This window comes from Mytilus galloprovincialis, chromosome 11, assembly GCF_965363235.1.
Source record: "Mytilus galloprovincialis chromosome 11, xbMytGall1.hap1.1, whole genome shotgun sequence".
Lineage (NCBI taxonomy): Eukaryota > Metazoa > Mollusca > Bivalvia > Mytilida > Mytilidae > Mytilus > Mytilus galloprovincialis.
The window spans coordinates 859,917-877,553 of record NC_134848.1 but is presented as its reverse complement, the minus strand read 5'-3'; the positions used below and the strand labels follow the sequence as shown (position 1 = coordinate 877,553).

The following is a 17,637-nucleotide window of genomic DNA, read 5'->3' as shown; positions in this document are numbered from 1 at the left end:
AGGGGCTAAAGTCTCGCAACAGTCCATTCCATTATTCAAAATATTCATTTTATTATTCAAAATTGGCTATTTCTAAATTTTCACGCGTATTTTGGCATTTAGGTACTCCGTAACCCCTTATGGTCAATACGGCACATATCGTTTCAACTAAAATTATTCATCTATCAATAAGCTTTAATTTAGTGTATTAGTTTTGCCTACATTAGGGACTAACGGCTTGCAGCAGTTCATTCCGTTATTCAAAATAAGCTATTTCTTAATGTTCAAGCGTATTTCGATGTTTAATTCCTTCGTTACTCCTCTAATATGCGTTACTGAACATATCTACTATATATTTTTTTTTCATCTCTTCATAAGCTTTTGAATGAAGTATAATGTATATCTATAAAAAGGGACTAAAGGGTTGCACCAGTCCATTCCATTATTCAAAATATCCATTTCGTTAATCAAGATTGGCTATTTCTTAATTTTCACGCGTATTTTTGAAATTAGGTCCTCCGTAACCTCTCTAATGGTCATTACAGCACATATTGTTTAAACTAAATTTATTCCTCTATCAATAAGCTTTAATTTGGTGTATTAACTTTGCCTTGATAAGGGGCTAACGGCTTGCAGCAGTCCATTCCATTATTCAAAATAAGCTATTTCTTAATGTTCAAACGTATTTTGCCGTTTTAAGGTTCTTCGTTATTCCTCTTATATACGTTGCAGAACATATCCACTATATATTTTTTTTTCCCTCTCTTAATAAGCTTTCGAATGAGAAATAAGGTATATCTATCATAAGGTACTAAATGGTCGCAGCAGTGTATTTCATTATTTAAAATATCCATTCATTATACAAAATTCGCTAATTCTTAGTTTTCAAGCATATTTTGGCATTTAGGTCCTCCATAACCCCTGTAATGGTCCTGCACATATCGTTTATCCTCAATTTATTCAATTATCAATTATCTTTAATTTGGGGTATTTTTTTTTTTGCCTTGAATAGGCTCTGACTGCTTATAGCAATCTATTCCGTTATTCTAAATAAGCTATTTCTCAATGTTCAAGCGTATTTCGAGGTAAAGTTCCTTCTTTATTCCTCGAATATGCGATACGGAATATATCGACTGTATACCTTTTGTTCCTCTGCTAAAACGCTTTCGAATGAGATATAATGTATATCTATAATTAGAGCTAAAAGATCGCACCAGTCCGTTCCATTATTGCAATCATTCATTTTGTTATTTAAAATTTCTTATTTGTCTTAATTTTCAGGCGTATTTTAGCATTTAGGTCCCCCACAACCCCTTTAATAGTCAATGCTGCACATATAGTTTATACTCAGTTTATTCCATTACCAATAAGTTCTAATTTGGTGTATTTATTTTGCCTTGATTATAGGCTAACGGCTTGCAACAGTCCATTCCGTTATTCAAAAAAAGCTATTTTTTTTTTATGTTCAAGCGTATTTCGATGTTTAGGTCCTTCGTTACTCTTCTAATATACGTTGCGGAACTCATCAACTGTATATATTTTGTTTCTCTCTTTATAAGCTTTCGAATGTGGTTGAAGGTATTTCTATAATTAGGGACTTAAAGTCTTGCAACAGTCCATTCCATAATTCAAGATATCCATTTCATTATTCAAATTGGCGATTTCTACATTTTCACGCGTATTTTGTCATTTAGGTACTCCGTAACCACTCTAATTGTCAGTACGGCACATACAGTTTAAACTAAATTAATTCCTCTATCAATAAGCTTTAATTCCGTGTATCAATTTTGCCGAAATTAGGGGCAAACGGCTTTCAGCAGTCCATTCCGTTATTCAAAATAAGCTACTTTTTAATGTTCAAGCGTATTTCGCTGTTTAATTCCTTCGTTACTCCTCTAATATGCGTTGCTGAAAATATCGATTATATACCTTTTGTTCATCTCTTAATAGGTTTTCGAATGGAGTATAATGTATATCTAGGATTAGGGACCAAAGTCTCGCAACAGTCCATTCCATTATTCAAAATATCCATTTCATAATTCAAGATTGGCTATTTCTTAATTTTCACGCGTATTTTTGGACATTAGGTCCTCCGTAACCCCTCTAATGGTCATTACGGCACATATCATTGATACTCATGTTATTCCTCTATCAAAAAGCTTTAATTTGTTGCATTAATTTTTCCTTGATAAGGGGCTAACGGCTTGCAGCAGTCCATTCCGTTATTCAAAATAAGCTATTTCTTCATGTTCAAGCGTATTCCGATGTTTAGTTCCTTCGTTACTCCTCTAATATGCGTTGCAGAACATATCGTTTATAATCAGTTAATTGTTTTATCAATAAGCTTTAATTTGGTGTATACTTGCTGCATTGATTACAGTCTGAGGGCTTGCAGCAATCCATTTCATTATTCAAAATAATCTATTTCTTAATGTTCAAGCGTATTTCGATGTTGAGATCCTTCGTTACACCTCTAATATGTGTTGCAGAACATATCGACTATATATCTTTCTTTCCTCTCTTAATAAGCTTTCGAATGAGGTATAAGGTATATCTATACTTCAGGCTAATTGGTGGCAGCAGTCCATCCCATAAATCAATATCCATTTCATATTCAAGATTGGCTATTTCTTGATTTTCTTATGGCCATTGTCGCACATATCGTTTATACTCCGCTTATTCCTCTACCAATAAGCTTTAATTTGGTGTATAAATTTTGCCTTGATTAAGGGCTAATGACTTGCAGCAGTCCTTTCCATTATATCAAAATAAACTATTTTTTTATGTTCAAGCGTATTTCGATGTTTAGGTCCTTCGTTACTCTTCTAATATGCGTTGCGGAACTTATCAACTATATATATTTTGTTTCTCTCTTAATAAGCTTTCGATTGTGGTTGAAGGTATTTCTATAATTAGGGGCTAAAGTCTCGCAACAGTCCATTCCATTATTCAAAATATCCATTTCATTATTCAAAATTGGCGATTTCTACATTTTCACGACTATTTTGGCATTTAGGTACTCCGTAACCACTCTAATGGTCAGTACGGCACATATTATTTAAACTAAATTTATTCCTCTATCAATAGGCTTCAATTCCGTGTATTAATTTTGCCAAAATAAGGGGCTAACGGCTTACAGCAGTCCATTCCGTTATTCAAAATAAGCTATTTCTTAATGTTCAAACGTATTTTGATGTTTAATTCCTTCGTTACTCCTCTAATATGCGTTGCTGAACATATCGACTATATACCTTTTGTTCAGCTCTAAATAAGCTTTCGAATATATTATAATGTATATTTATGATTAGGGACTAAAGTCTCGCAAAGTCCATTCCATTATTCAAAAAATCCATTTCATAATTCAAGATTGGCAATTTCCTAATTTGCACGCGTATTTTTGACATTAGGTCCTCCGTAACTCCTCTAATGGTCATTACGGCACATATCATTAATATTCATTTTATTCCTCTATCAATAAGCTTTAATTTGTTGTATTAATTATTTCTTGATAAGGGGCTAACGGCTTGCAACATTCCATTCCGTTATTCAAAATAAGCTATTTCTTAATGTTCAAGCGTATTCCGATGTTTAGTTCCTTCGTTACTCCTCTAATATGCGTTGCTGAAAACATCGACTATGTACCTTTTGTTCATCTCTTAATAAGCTTTCGAATGAAGTATAATGTATATCTATAAGTAGGGACTAAACGGTCGCACCATTCCATTCCATTATTCAAAATATCCATTTCCTTATTCAAGATTAGCTATTTCTTAATTTTCACGCGTATTTTGGACATTAGGTCCTCCGTAACCCCTCTAATGGTCATTACGACACATATCATTAATGCCTGATATTCATATGATGAAAACATAATCTTTTTATCAGTTTAATTGAGATCCGGAGCTGGCATGTCAGTTAACTGCTAGTAGTCTGCTGTTATTTATGTATTATTGTCATTTTATTTATTTTCTTTTGTTTCATCTTCTGACATCGGACTCGGACTTCTCTTGAACTGAATTTTAATGTGCGCATTTTTATGCGTTTACTTTTCTACATTGGCTAGAGGTATAGGGGGAGGGTTGAGATCTCATAAACATGTTTAACCCCGCCGCAATTTTGCGCCTGTCTCAAGTCAGGAGCCTCTTGCCTTTGTTAGTCTTGTATGATTTTTTATTTTAGTTTCTTGTGTATAATTCGGAGTTTAGTATGACGCCCATTATCACTATACCAGTATACATATGTTTTAAGGGGCCAGCTGAAGGACGCCTACGGGTACGGGAGTTTCTCGCTCCAATGAAGACCCATTGGTGGATTTCGGCTGTTGTCTGCTCTATGGTCGGGTTGTTGTCGCTTTGACACATTCCCCATTTCCTTTCTTAATTTTATCAATTGATTCCTCTATCAATAAGCTTTAATTTCGTGTATTAATTTTGCCTTGATAAGGGGCTAAAGGCTTGCAGCAGTCAATTCCTTTATCTAAAATAAGCTATTTCTTAATGTTCAAACGTATTTCGATGTTTAGTTCCTTCGTTACTCCTCTAATATGCGTTGCAGAACATATCGTTTATACTCAGTTAATTATTCTATCAATAAGCTTTAATTTGGTGTATACTTGTTGCATTGATTACAGACTGAGGGCTTGCAGCAATCCATTTCATTATTCAAAATAAGCTATTTCTTAATGTTCAAGCGTATTTCGATGTTGAGATCCTTCGTTACTCCTCTAATATGTGTTGCAAAACATATCGACTATATATTTTTCTTTCCTCTCTTAATAAGCTTTCGAATGAGGTATAAGGTATATCTATAATTAAGGGCTAAAGGGTGGCAGCAGTCCATTGCATAAATCAATATCCATTTCGTATTCAAAATTGGCTATTTCTTGATTTTTTTATGGCCATTGTCGCACATATCGTTTATACTCCGCTTATTCCTCTACCAATAAGCTTTAATTTGGAGTATAAATTTTGACTTGATTAAGGGCTAATGGCTTGCACCAGTCCTTTCCATTTTTCAAAATAAACTATTTTTTCATGTTCAAGCGTATTTCGATGTTTAGGTCCTTCGTTACTCTTCTAATATGCGTTGCGGAACTTATCAACTATATATATTTTGTTTCTCTCTTAATACGCTTTCGATTGTGGTCGAAGGTATTTCTATAATTAGGGGCTAAAGTCTCGCAACAGTCCATTTCATTATTCAAAAAATCCATTTCGTTTTTCAAAATTGGCGATTTCTACATTTTCAAGCGTATTTTGGCATTTAGGTACTCCGAAACCACTCTAATTGTCAGTACGGAACATATATTTTAAACTAAATTAATTCCTCTATCAATAAGTTTTAATTCTGTGTATTAATTTTGCCAAGATTAGGGGCTAACGGTTTTCAGCAGTCCATACCGTTATTCAAAATAAGCTATTTCTTTATGTTCAAGCGTATTCCGATGTTTAGTTCCTTCGTTACTCCTCTAATATGCGTTGCTGAAAATATCGACTATATACCTTTTGTTCATCTCTTAATAAGCTTTCGAATGAAGTATAATGTATATCTATAAGTAGGGACTAAATGGTCGCACCAGTCCATTCCATTATTCAAAATATCCATTGCATTATTCAAGATTGGCTATTTCTTAATTTTCACGCGTATTTTGGACATTAGGTCCTCCGTAACCCCTCTAATGGTCATTACGACACATATCATTAATGCCTGATATTTATATGATGAAAACATAATCTTTTTATCAGTTTAATTGAGGTGCGGAGCTGGCATGTCAGTTAACTGCTAGTAGTCTGCTGTTATTTATGTATTATTGTCATTTTATTTATTTTCTTTTGTTTCATCTTCTGACATCGGACTCGGACTTCTCTTGAACTGAATTTTAATGTGCGTATTTTTATGAGTTAACTTTTCTACATTGGCTAGAGGTATAGGGGGAGGGTTGCGATCTCATAAACATGTTTAACCCCGCCGCAATTTTGCGCCTGTCTCAAGTCAGGAGCCTCTGGCCTTTGTTAGTCTTGTATGATTTTTTATTTTAGTTTCTTGTGTATAATTCGGAGTTTTGTATGACGTCCATTATCACTGTACTAGTATACATATGTTTAAAAGGGCCAGCTGGAGGACGCCTACGGGTACGGGAGTTTCTCGCTCCAATGAAGACCCATTGGTGGATTTCGGCTGTTGTCTGCTCTATGGTCGGGTTGTTGTCGCTTTGACACATTTCCCATTTCCCTTCTAAATTTTATCAATTGATTCCTCTATCAATAAGCTTTAATTTGGTGTATTAATTTTGCCTTGATTAAGGGCTAATGACTTGCAGCAGTCCTTTCCATTATTCAAAATAAACTATTTTTTTTTATGTTCAAGCGTATTTCGATGTTTAGGTCCTTCGTTACTCTTCTAATATGCGTTGCGGAACTTATCAACTATATATATTTTGTTTCTCTCTTAATAAGCTTTCGATTGTGGTTGAAGGTATTTCTATAATTAGGGGCTAAAGTCTTGCAACAGTCCATTCATTCCATTATTCAAAATATCCATTTCATTATTCAAAATTGGCGATTTCTACATTTTCACGCGTATTTTGGCATTTAGGTACTCCGTAACTCCTCTAATGGTCAGTACGGCACATATCGTTTAAACTAAATTAATTCCTCTATCAATAAGTTTTAATTCCGTGTATTAATTTTGCCAAGATTAGGGGCTAACGGTTTTCAGCAGTCCATACCGTTATTCAAAATAAGCTATTTCTTCATGTTCAAGCGTATTTCGATGTTTAGTTCCTTCGTTACTCCTCTAATATGCGTTGCTGAAAATATCGACTATATACCTTTTGTTCAGCTCTTAATAAGCTTTCGAATGAAGTATAATGTATATCTATAAGAAGGGACTAAATGGTCGCACCAGTCCATTCCATTATTCAAAATATCCATTTCATTATTCAAGATTGGCAATTTCTTAATTTTCACGCGTATTTTGGACATTAGGTCCTCCGTAACCCCTCTAATGGTCATTACGACACATATCATTAATGCCTGATATTTATATGATGAAAACATAATCTTTTTATCAGTTTAATTGAGGTGCGGAGCTGGCATGTCAGTTAACTGCTAGTAGTCTGCTGTTATTTATGTATTATTGTCATTTTATTTATTTTCTTTTGTTTCATCTTCTGACATCGGACTCGGACTTCTCTTGAACTGAATTTTAATGTGCGTATTTTTATGCGTTAACTTTTCTACATTGGCTAGAGGTATAGGGGGAGGGTTGAGATCTCATAAACATGTTTAACCCCGCCGCAATTTTGCTCCTGTCTCCAGTCAGGAGCCTCTGGCCTTTGTTAGTCTTGTATGATTTTTGTTTTAGTTTCTTGTGTATAATTCGGAGTTTTGTATGACGTCCATTATCACTGTACTAGTATACATATGTTTAAAGGGGCTAGCTGGAGGACGCCTACGGGTAAGGGAGTTTCTCGCTCCAATGAAGACCCATTGGTGGATTTCGGCTGTTGTCTGCTCTATGGTCGGGTTGTTGTCGCTTTGACACATTTCCCATTTCCCTTCTAAATTTTATCAATTGATTCCTCTATCAATAAGCTTTAATTTGGTGTATTAATTTTGCCTTGATTAAGGGCTAATGACTTGCAGCAGTCCTTTCCATTATTCAAAATAAACTATTTGTTTTATGTTCAAGCGTATTTCGATGTTTAGGTCCTTCGTTACTCTTCTAATATGCGTTGCGGAACTTATCAACTATATATATTTTGTTTCTCTTTTAATAAGCTTTCGATTGTGGTTGAAGGTATTTCTATAATAAAGGGCTAAAGTCTCGCAACAGTCCATTCCATTATTCAAAATATCCATTTCATTATTCAAAATTGGCGATTTCTACATTTTCACGCGTATTTTGGCATTTAGGTACTCCGTAACCACTCTAATGGTCAGTACGGCACATATCGTTATATATATACAAGTCTATATATATATTCTTTTATATGTTATCTCATCCGAAATTTTGAATTTTATGCATTTTTAATGCATTTTTATTTTTATGTATACTATTTTTTTAACTTCTCTGTAACCTTTGTACTTGCATGGTTTTATGAGAATAAACTATCTATCTATCTATCTTTAAACTAAATTAATTCCTCTATCAATAAGCTTTAATTCCGTGTATTAATTTTGCCAAGATTAGGGGCTAACGGCTTTCAGCAGTCCATACCGTTATTCAAAATAAGCTATTTCTTAATGTTCAAGCGTATTCCGATGTTTAGTTCCTTCGTTACTCCTCTAATATGCGTTGCTGAAAATATCGACTATATACCTTTTGTTCATCTCTTAATAAGCTTTCGAATGAAGTATAATGTATATCTATAAGAAGGGACTAAATGGTCGCACCAGTCCATTCCATTATTCAAAATATCCATTTCATTATTCAAGATTGGCTATTTCTTAATTTTCACGAGTATTTTGGACATTAGGTCCTCCGTAACCCCTCTAATGGTCATTACGACACATATCATTAATGCCTGATATTTATATGATGAAAACATAATCTTTTTATCAGTTTAATTGAGGTGCGGAGCTGGCATGTCAGTTAACTGCTAGTAGTCTGCTGTTATTTATGTATTATTGTCATTTTATTTATTTTCTTTTGTTTCATCTTCTGACATCGGACTCGGACTTCTCTTGAACTGAATTTTAATGTGCGTATTTTTATGAGTTAACTTTTCTACATTGGCTAGAGGTATAGGGGGAGGGTTGAGATCTCATACACATGTTTAACCCCGCCGCAATTTTGCGCCCGTCTCAAGTCAGGAGCCTCTGGCCTTTGTTAGTCTTGTATGATTTTTTATTTTAGTTTCTTGTGTATAATTCGGAGTTTTGTATGACGTCCATTATCACTGTACTAGTATACATATGTTTAAAGGGGCCAGCTGGAGGACGCCTACGGGTAAGGGAGTTTCTCACTCCAATGAAGACCCATTGGTGGATTTCGGCTGTTGTCTGCTCTATGGTCGGGTTGTTGTCGCTTTGACACATTTCCCATTTCCCTTCTAAATTTTATCAATTGATTCCTCTATCAATAAGCTTTAATTTCGTGTATTAATTTTGCCTTGATTAAGGGCTAATGACTTGCAACAGTCCTTTCCATTATTCAAAATAAACTATTTTTTTATGTTCAAGCGTATTTCGATGTTTAGGTCCTTCGTTACTCTTCTAATATGCGTTGCGGAACTTATCAACTATATATATTTTGTTTTTCTCTTAATAAGCTTTCAATTGTGGTTGAAGGTATTTCTATAATTAGGGGCTAAAGTCTCGCAACAGTCCATTCCATTATTCAAAATATCCATTTCATTATTCAAAATTGGCGATTTCTACATTTTCACGCGTATTTTGGCATTTAGGTACTCCGTACCACTCTAATGGTCAGTACGGCACATATCGTTTAAACTAAATTTATTCCTCTATCTATAGGCTTCAATTCCGTGTATTAATTTTGCCAAAATAAGGTGCTAACGGCTTACAGCAGTCCATTCCGTTATTCAAAATAAGCTATTTCTTAATGTTCAAGCGTATTTTTATGTTTAATTCCTTCGTTACTCCTCTTATATGCGTTGCTGAACATATCGACTAGATACCTTTTGTTCATCTCTAAATAAGCTTTCGAATGTAGTATAATGTATATTTATGATTAGGGAATAAAGTCTCGTAAAGTCCATTCCATTATTCAAAATATCCATTTCATAATTCAAGATTGGCTATTTCCTAATTTGCACGCGTATTTTGGACATTAGGTCCTCCGTAACTCCTCTAATGGTCATTACGGCATATATCATTAATACTCATTTTATTCCTCTATCAATAAGCTTTAATTTGTTGTATTAATTTTTCCTTGAAAAGGGGCTAACGGCTTGCATCAGTCCATTCCGTTATTCAAAATAAGCTATTTCTTAATGTTCAAGCGTATTCCGATGTTTAGTCCCTTCGTTACTCCTCTAATATGCGTTGCTGAAAATATCGACTATATACCTTTTGTTCATCTCTTCATAAGCTTTTGAATGAAGTATAATGTATATCTATAATTAGGGATTAAAGGGTCGCACCAGTCCATTCCATTTTTCAAAATATCCATTTCATTATTCAAGATTGGCTATTTCTTAATTTTCACGCGTATTTTGGACATTAGGTCCTCTGTAACCCCTCTAATGGTCATTACGGCACATATCATTAATGCCTGATATTCATATGATGAAAACATAATCTTTTAATCAGTTTGATTGAGGTCCGGAGCTGGCATGTCAGTTAACTGCTAGTAGTCTGCTGTTATTTATGTATCATAATTGTCATTTTATCTATTTTCTTTTGTTTCATGTTCTGACATTGGACTCGGACTTCTCTTGAACTGAATTTTAATGTGCGTATTGTTATGCGTTAACTTTTTTACATTGGCTAGAGGTATAGGGGGAGGGTTGAGATCTCACAAACATGTTTAATCCCGCATCAATTTTGCGCCTGTCTCAAGTCAGGAGTATCTGGCCTTTATTAGTCTTGTATATGCTTTTTAATTTTAGTTTCTTGTGTATAATTCGGAGTTTAGTTTGACGTCCATTATCACTGTACTAGTATACATATTTTTAAGGGGCCAGCTGAAGGACGCCTACGGGTACGGGAGTTTCTCGCTACATTGAAGATTCATTGGTGGACTTCGGCTGTTGTCTGCTCTATGGTCGGGTTGTTGTCGCTTTGACACATTCCCCATTTCCTTTCTAAATTTTATGAATTTATTCCTCTATCAATAAGCTTTAACGTCGTGTATTAATTTTGCCTTGATTAGGAACTAAAGGCTTGCAGCAGTCCATTCCTTTATTCAAAATAACTATTTCTTAATGTTCAAGCGTATTTCGATGTTTAGTTCCTATGTCATCCCTTAATATGCGTTGCGGATCAAATTGACTTGATGACTTTAGTTCCTCTCTTAATAAGCTTTCGAATGAGGTATAAGGTATATTAATAATTAGAGACTAAAGGGTCACAGCAGTCCATTTTATTATTCAAAATATCCATTTCATTATTCAAAATTGGCTATTTCTTAATTTTCACGGATTTGAAGGGTTTTTCAGGCCCGGGCCCCCACTCTTATCGAGATATATATATATATAGTGAAGCGCCGTAAACACACACAGAGTTGAGTTTTTCAAATGCAAATAATGAAGTTTAAAGATCTTATATATGTGGTATTTTACTTTATTTCTTTAAAGACTGCCAGGTATATTACTGTAAATTCTTAAATTATTGCAAGGTTTTTAATTATTGCGAAAATTGCGACAGAGTTGTAAACGCAATAATAAGATTCGTAAAAGTTAAAAATCGCATTTAAGTCTAAAATGACAAAATCGCAATAATAAATGCACGCAATGATTTCTGAATCTACAGTAAGTAGTTATATAAAATCCATAGTCCAAGTTTAAACCATTTTCACTCATCACACCATTTGTTAATAAACAAATAGTTAAAACCCAAAAGTTTTGTGTTGTTAGATTGCTGTCTCGTCGATGTATACTCACACCACCTATTATTCAGATCTCTAAGAGATATAAATATGCTAAAAGGTCATGTGTGTTAGAAGTCACCCTAAAACAAATGTCTAAATATTAAAAGAAATAAGAAATGCATGCATCTATTTGTTTTAATTATATTATAATTGTGCAGATCAGAAGATCTTTCTATATAATGATATTTCCCAGTTCAAAGTCTTTTATTAAAACCATATATTTAACACCAAAACGAAATTGTTCTCCAAATTAATACTCAGATACATGTACAAACACTTTGGTTTGTTTTGAGACTAAGAAGGAGCGGGAAATGTAACTGTAAGCTATACATTATAAATCAGCATGTGTTAACCCAACTAACATGTTTATTTAGATAGTGTCCAAAATTGTTAAATGATGATAGGGCGAATGAAGCGGGAAATATAACTGTAAGCTATTATACATAACATGCTGATTACGCATTTCTCACGGATATTTGATACAGGGAAGGTCGTTGTTTTATCATCTCTACCACAAGTACACATTCCATCCTCTAGTTTCCGCTGCAATTTATAATTAATCTGACAGTGCTCGACATCATTCTAAAGTATTTTGCTTCACCGATAAAGGATTAGATATAAAAAAGAATCAAAAAATTATTAATATGATACTTTAAATTGCAACAGTCTTTTTTTAACTATTTTTAAACATCGACCATCTTTTCATTTATAAAAGGAACCATGTATATTGAAAAAAGGGAATATGTTAGTTTGTTCCAGGGCGTTTTATCCTTCGATTTGGAAAACAAATGTTTGTTCCGAGCAAATATAACTATACCCCCTTGAAAAAATGAATGTTGGGGCTAAACAAATATTTGGTTTTCATTTAGAAAAAAAAATAATTATGAAGTTCATTTCATGATTCAAAATAAGCTATTTTATAATTTTTACCCGTATTTCGATTTTTAGGTACTTCATTACTCCTCTAATATGCGTTGCGGAACATATTTATTGATCCTCTTTTAATAGGCTTTCGAATGAGGTAAAAGGTATATTTGTATTTGGGGGCTGAAGTGTTGCAGCAATCTAATCCATTATTCAAAATATCCATTCCATTGTTCAAAATTGGCTATTTCTTAATTTTTACGCGTATTTTGGTCCTATGTAACCGTCTTGAACGTAATTGTGGGTTTTCTATCAATAGCTTTCGCATGGTGTATTTAAAGTTTTTCTTATTTAGGGACTGAGTTACTGCCTCTAAATAAAGTTTTATTACTGACGAGTCACAGCAATTCATTCTTTTCTTAAAAAGAACTATGTCTTAATTTTTATATAAAAAAGAAGATGTGGTATGATTTCTAATGAGACAACGGTCCATAAGAGTTTTAAATGACACATAATATGCATTATGTATTTTTCGACATGTTAGATCCTCCGTTTCTCCTCTAATATGCGTTGTGGAACATACTAACTACATATATTTTGTTCTTCTATTGGTAGGCTTTCGAATGAGGTATCATGTAAATATGTAAGTATGGGTTGAAGGGTCGCAGTAATCCCTTGCATCATTCAAAATTGGCTATTTCTTAATCTTCACGGTTATTTTGGCATTTATGTCCTCCGTAATCTCGAGCTCTCTAATGGTCATTGCGGCACATATTATTTATAACCTAAACCATTTTGTTTCTCGATCAATGAACTTTCAAATGGTTATAACGTTTTCCTTAATTAGGGGCCGACAGTCTCAGCAGTCCATTTCATTATTTAAAAAAAGCTACATTTGTACTTCTTAATAGATATAGGAAGATGTGGTGTGAGTGCCAATGAGACAACTCTCCATACAAATAACAATTTAAAAAGTAAACCATTAATGTTCACATGTATTTCGATTTTTAGGTACTTCGTTACTCATCCGCGTTGCGGAACATATTAGCAATATATATATTATATACCTTTTGTTCCTCTATGATTAAGCTTTCGAATGAGCTTGAAGTTATTTCTGTAATTATAGGGCTGAAGGGTCACAGTAGTTCATGTCATTATTTCAAAATATTCATTCAATTATTCAAAATTGGCAATTTCTTTCTTTTCACGCATTTAAGTCCTCCGTTACCTCTTTTATGGTCATTGAGGGACGTATTATTGATAAATTTTGTTTCTCTATCAATGAGCTTTCACGTGGTGTATAAAGTTGTCCTTCATAAGGGGCTGACAGGTCGCATCAGTCCATTCCATTATTCAAAGTAAGCTTTTCCATAATGTCCACCCCCATTTCGATTTTTAAGTCCTTCGTTACTCCTCAGATTTGCATTGCAGAACATATTGACTATATATCTTTTGTTTCTCTATTAATAGGCTTTCGAATGAGATATAAGGTTCATATGTAATTAGGGGCTGAAGGTTCACAGCAGGCCATTGCATTATTCAAAATATCCATTCCAATTTTCAAAATTGTCTATTTCTTAATTTTCACGCGTATTTTGGTATTTAGGTCCTCCGTAACCCTTCTAATTGTCATTGGGGCACATATTATCAATAAAAAATTTGTTCCTCTATTCATAACCTTGCAAATGGTGTATAAAGTTTTCCTTAATTATAGGGCTTATGGGTTGCAGAAGTTCATTTCATGATTCAAAATAAGCTATTTTATAATGTTCACCCGTATTTCGATTTTTTGGTACTTCATTTCTCCTCCAATATGCGTTGTGGAACATATTAACTATATACCTTTTGTTCCTCTTTTAATAGGCTTTCGAATGAGGTACTTTGTTTATTTGTAATTAGGATCTGAATTATCGAAGCAATCAATTCCATTATCTAAAATTGGCTATTTTTATTTTATTTTCACGCGTATTTTGGCATTTTGGTCCCCTGTAACCCTATTAAACGTCATTGTGGTTTCTCTATCAATAAGCTTTCACTTTGTCTATAAAGTTTTCGCTAATTAGGGCCTGAGTTACTGCCTCTAAATAACGATATTGTTACTGACGAGTCGCAGCAGTCCATTATATTATTAAAAAAGCTATATTTCATAATGTTTATGCATATTTCGACATTAAGATCCTTCGTTACTCCTATAGTATGCGTTGCGGAACATATTAACTACATACATTTTGTTCTGCTATTAATAGGCTTTCTAATGAGGTATTATGTATATCTGTAATTAGGGGTTGAAGGGTCACAGCAATCCATTCCATCATTCAAAATTGGCTATTTTTAAATCTTCACTGTTATCTTGGCATTTATGTCCTCAACCTCTTTAATTGTCGTTGCTGCACATATTATTTATAATCTAAACCATTTTTGTTTCTCTATCAATGAACTTTCAAATGGTTACAACGTTTTCCTTAATTATGGGCTGATGGGGCGCATTCATCCATTTCATTATTTAAAATAAGCTACAATTGTATTTCTTAATGCTCACATGTATTTCGATTTTTTGTCTTTCGTTACTCCCCGCATTACATTTTAGCTATATACTTTTAGTTCCTCTATAAATAAGCTTTCGAATGAGGTTAAAGGTATTTCTGAAATTAGGGGATGAAGGGTCACAACAGATCATGTCATTATTCAAAATATCCATGCTATCATTCAAAATTCTTTCTTTTCACGCGTATTTTTGTCATTTAGATCCTCCGTAATCCTTCTAATGGTCATTGCGACAGCAATGAACTCTCAAATGGTACATAAAGTTTTCCTGAATTAAGGGATGAAATGTCGCAGCAGTTCATTTCATCATTTAAAATAAGCTATTTCTTAATGTTCACGCGTATTTCGATATGTAGGTATTGTTACTCCTCTAATATGCGTTGTGGAACACATTAACTATGTACCTTTTGTTCCTCAATAAATAAACTTTCGAATAAGGTATAAAGTATATCTGTAATTAGTGACTGAAGGGTCGTTGTAGTCCATTCCATTACTTAAAATATCCATTCCATTACTTGAAATATCCATTCCATTACTTAAAATATCCATTCCATTATAATCAAAATTGAGCATTTCTTCCTTGTCTTGCGTGTTTTTGGTATTTAGGTCCTCCGTAACCAATGTAGTAATCATTGTGGCTCAATCGACATGTTTTATAATCAGGGGATAAATAACAGCAAATACATAAATAAAAATAACCTTAATCATATGGGCACAGGACGTTTGCGCTTTTTCACCTGTAAAACGATACGACATACTATGGACATTTGCGCTTTAAATTTTGATTCACCAGTATTAAATTGACCGGACATTTGCGCTTTTGCACCTATTGTCGTCTATCTGTAATTTTAAAGAGAAGTAATTATTGCGTAAATAAATCTAACTTATATTTGGCATTAGTACGACAAATGGTCCAGAATAATTCCCTGTACATTATAATGAACAGTTCTACTCGACTCATCCTGATATTTTTATCTTTTTAAAGAGCATCATTGAACAACAGTATGTGAATCACATTAGATTCGTTATATTGATGAACAGGCACCCCTGTCAAGAATTGGGAAAGAGAATATTGAATATATATTTGAAATGTGTGCGAAATGCCAGTCTGGACAGATAAACAGAGCTAAATTTGTCCAATCCTTGGTCTTCATATATCAAGCGAAAACTGACCTGTGATGACTGTACGTGTTTTTAGGTCTTTAGAATGTTTACCTTTAGCTCAGTGTATATAGACTTTTAAACACATATCAATGTGCTATGAAATGAATGTGCTATGAAATGTGCTATTAAATGATTTTTTTAAACCTTTAACCATAAAGAAAAAATATTATTCTGCCAGTATTAAAGAGGAAGATATGATAGTCATAAAAATCAAATATTGCAAAAGGGCAAATGTCCTATGTTAACAGCGCAAATGTCCTTTTTTAAAAAGCGCAAATGTCCTATGATTTGAAGCGCAAGTGTCCAAAAAAATAAGCGCAAATGTCCTATGAAAATGCGCAAACGTCCCGCGCCAAATCATATATATGTCTTGGTTTTCAGGTTGTCCATACATTGAACCTTCACTTTTTATCTTGAAAACAGAAATACAAACTATATATCATTATTCAATATACATCACTTAACATTGAATTTTGACTACTGAAAAATTAATAATGGACATACATCAGTGCAATGCTTTCTGTTCTTAAATTGTCTGATCTAGCCAAGAAATCCTTGCTAAAAATTCTGTGGACCTCCTACGGCACCTATTAGTAGTTAAAGATTTGTTTTTACTAAACAAATTAATTCAATGTATGACCTGCATGTACGTATCGCTTAGAAAACGGCCATATACCATACGGCGCGGGACGTTTGCGCTTTTTCATAGGACATTTGCGCTTTTAATTTTGGACACTTGCGCTTCAAATCATAGGACATTTGCGCTTTTTAAAAATGTACATTTGTGCTTTTTACATAGGACATTTGCGCTTTTGCAATATTTGTTTTTATGACTTCCTTCCTCTTTTATACTGGCTTGGGACCGACAAGTCATATTTTTTTAAATGTTTAAAAGTTTATATACAGCTAAAAGTTAACATTTTAAAACACATAAAACACGAACAGTCATCACAGTTCATGTTTCGCTTAATATCTGAAGCCTAAAGAGTCAAAATAAGTAGCTCTTGTTATCTATTCTGACTGGTATTTTGTCCACATTTCAAATACAAAAATCAAGTTTTTCTTTCTCAGTTCTTGACTGGAATGCCTGATCATCAATATAATGAATCTAAATGTAATTCACTGAGTGTTGTTCAATGATACTCTTCAACAAGATAAACATAGCAGGATGAGTCAAGTAAATCGTGATTCAATTGTCACATAATTTTTGCAGATAGTCTGCAAATTTGGAACATCCAAGTTCACTTATACAAAGGTAAAAAGCGCAAATGTCCAATTAATTTAATACAGGTGAATCAAAACATAAAGCGCAAATGTTCATAGTATTTGAAGCGCAAATGTCCTATCGTTTTACAGGTAAAAAAACGCAAACGTCCCGTGCCCATACCATAAGGTCAATATTAATCATCGATGTAATTTGCTCTATTGGATGTTTGAAATTTCAACGGAGGCAATATCTTGGCATGACAAGCCAGCCTCTTAGCGATAAAAGAATATTTTTGAAAGAACTTAGCATTTTGCTACCTTTTT

General features: G+C 33.6%; 1 protein-coding gene across 1 annotated transcript in view; it reads right to left on the bottom strand.

Moving 5' to 3' along the window:
• The window catches only part of LOC143051488 (aldo-keto reductaseMSMEI_2347-like), a 260,937-nt gene that overhangs the window by 34,284 nt on the left and 209,016 nt on the right, over positions 1-17,637 (bottom strand). The gene's annotated exons all lie outside the window — the stretch shown is intronic.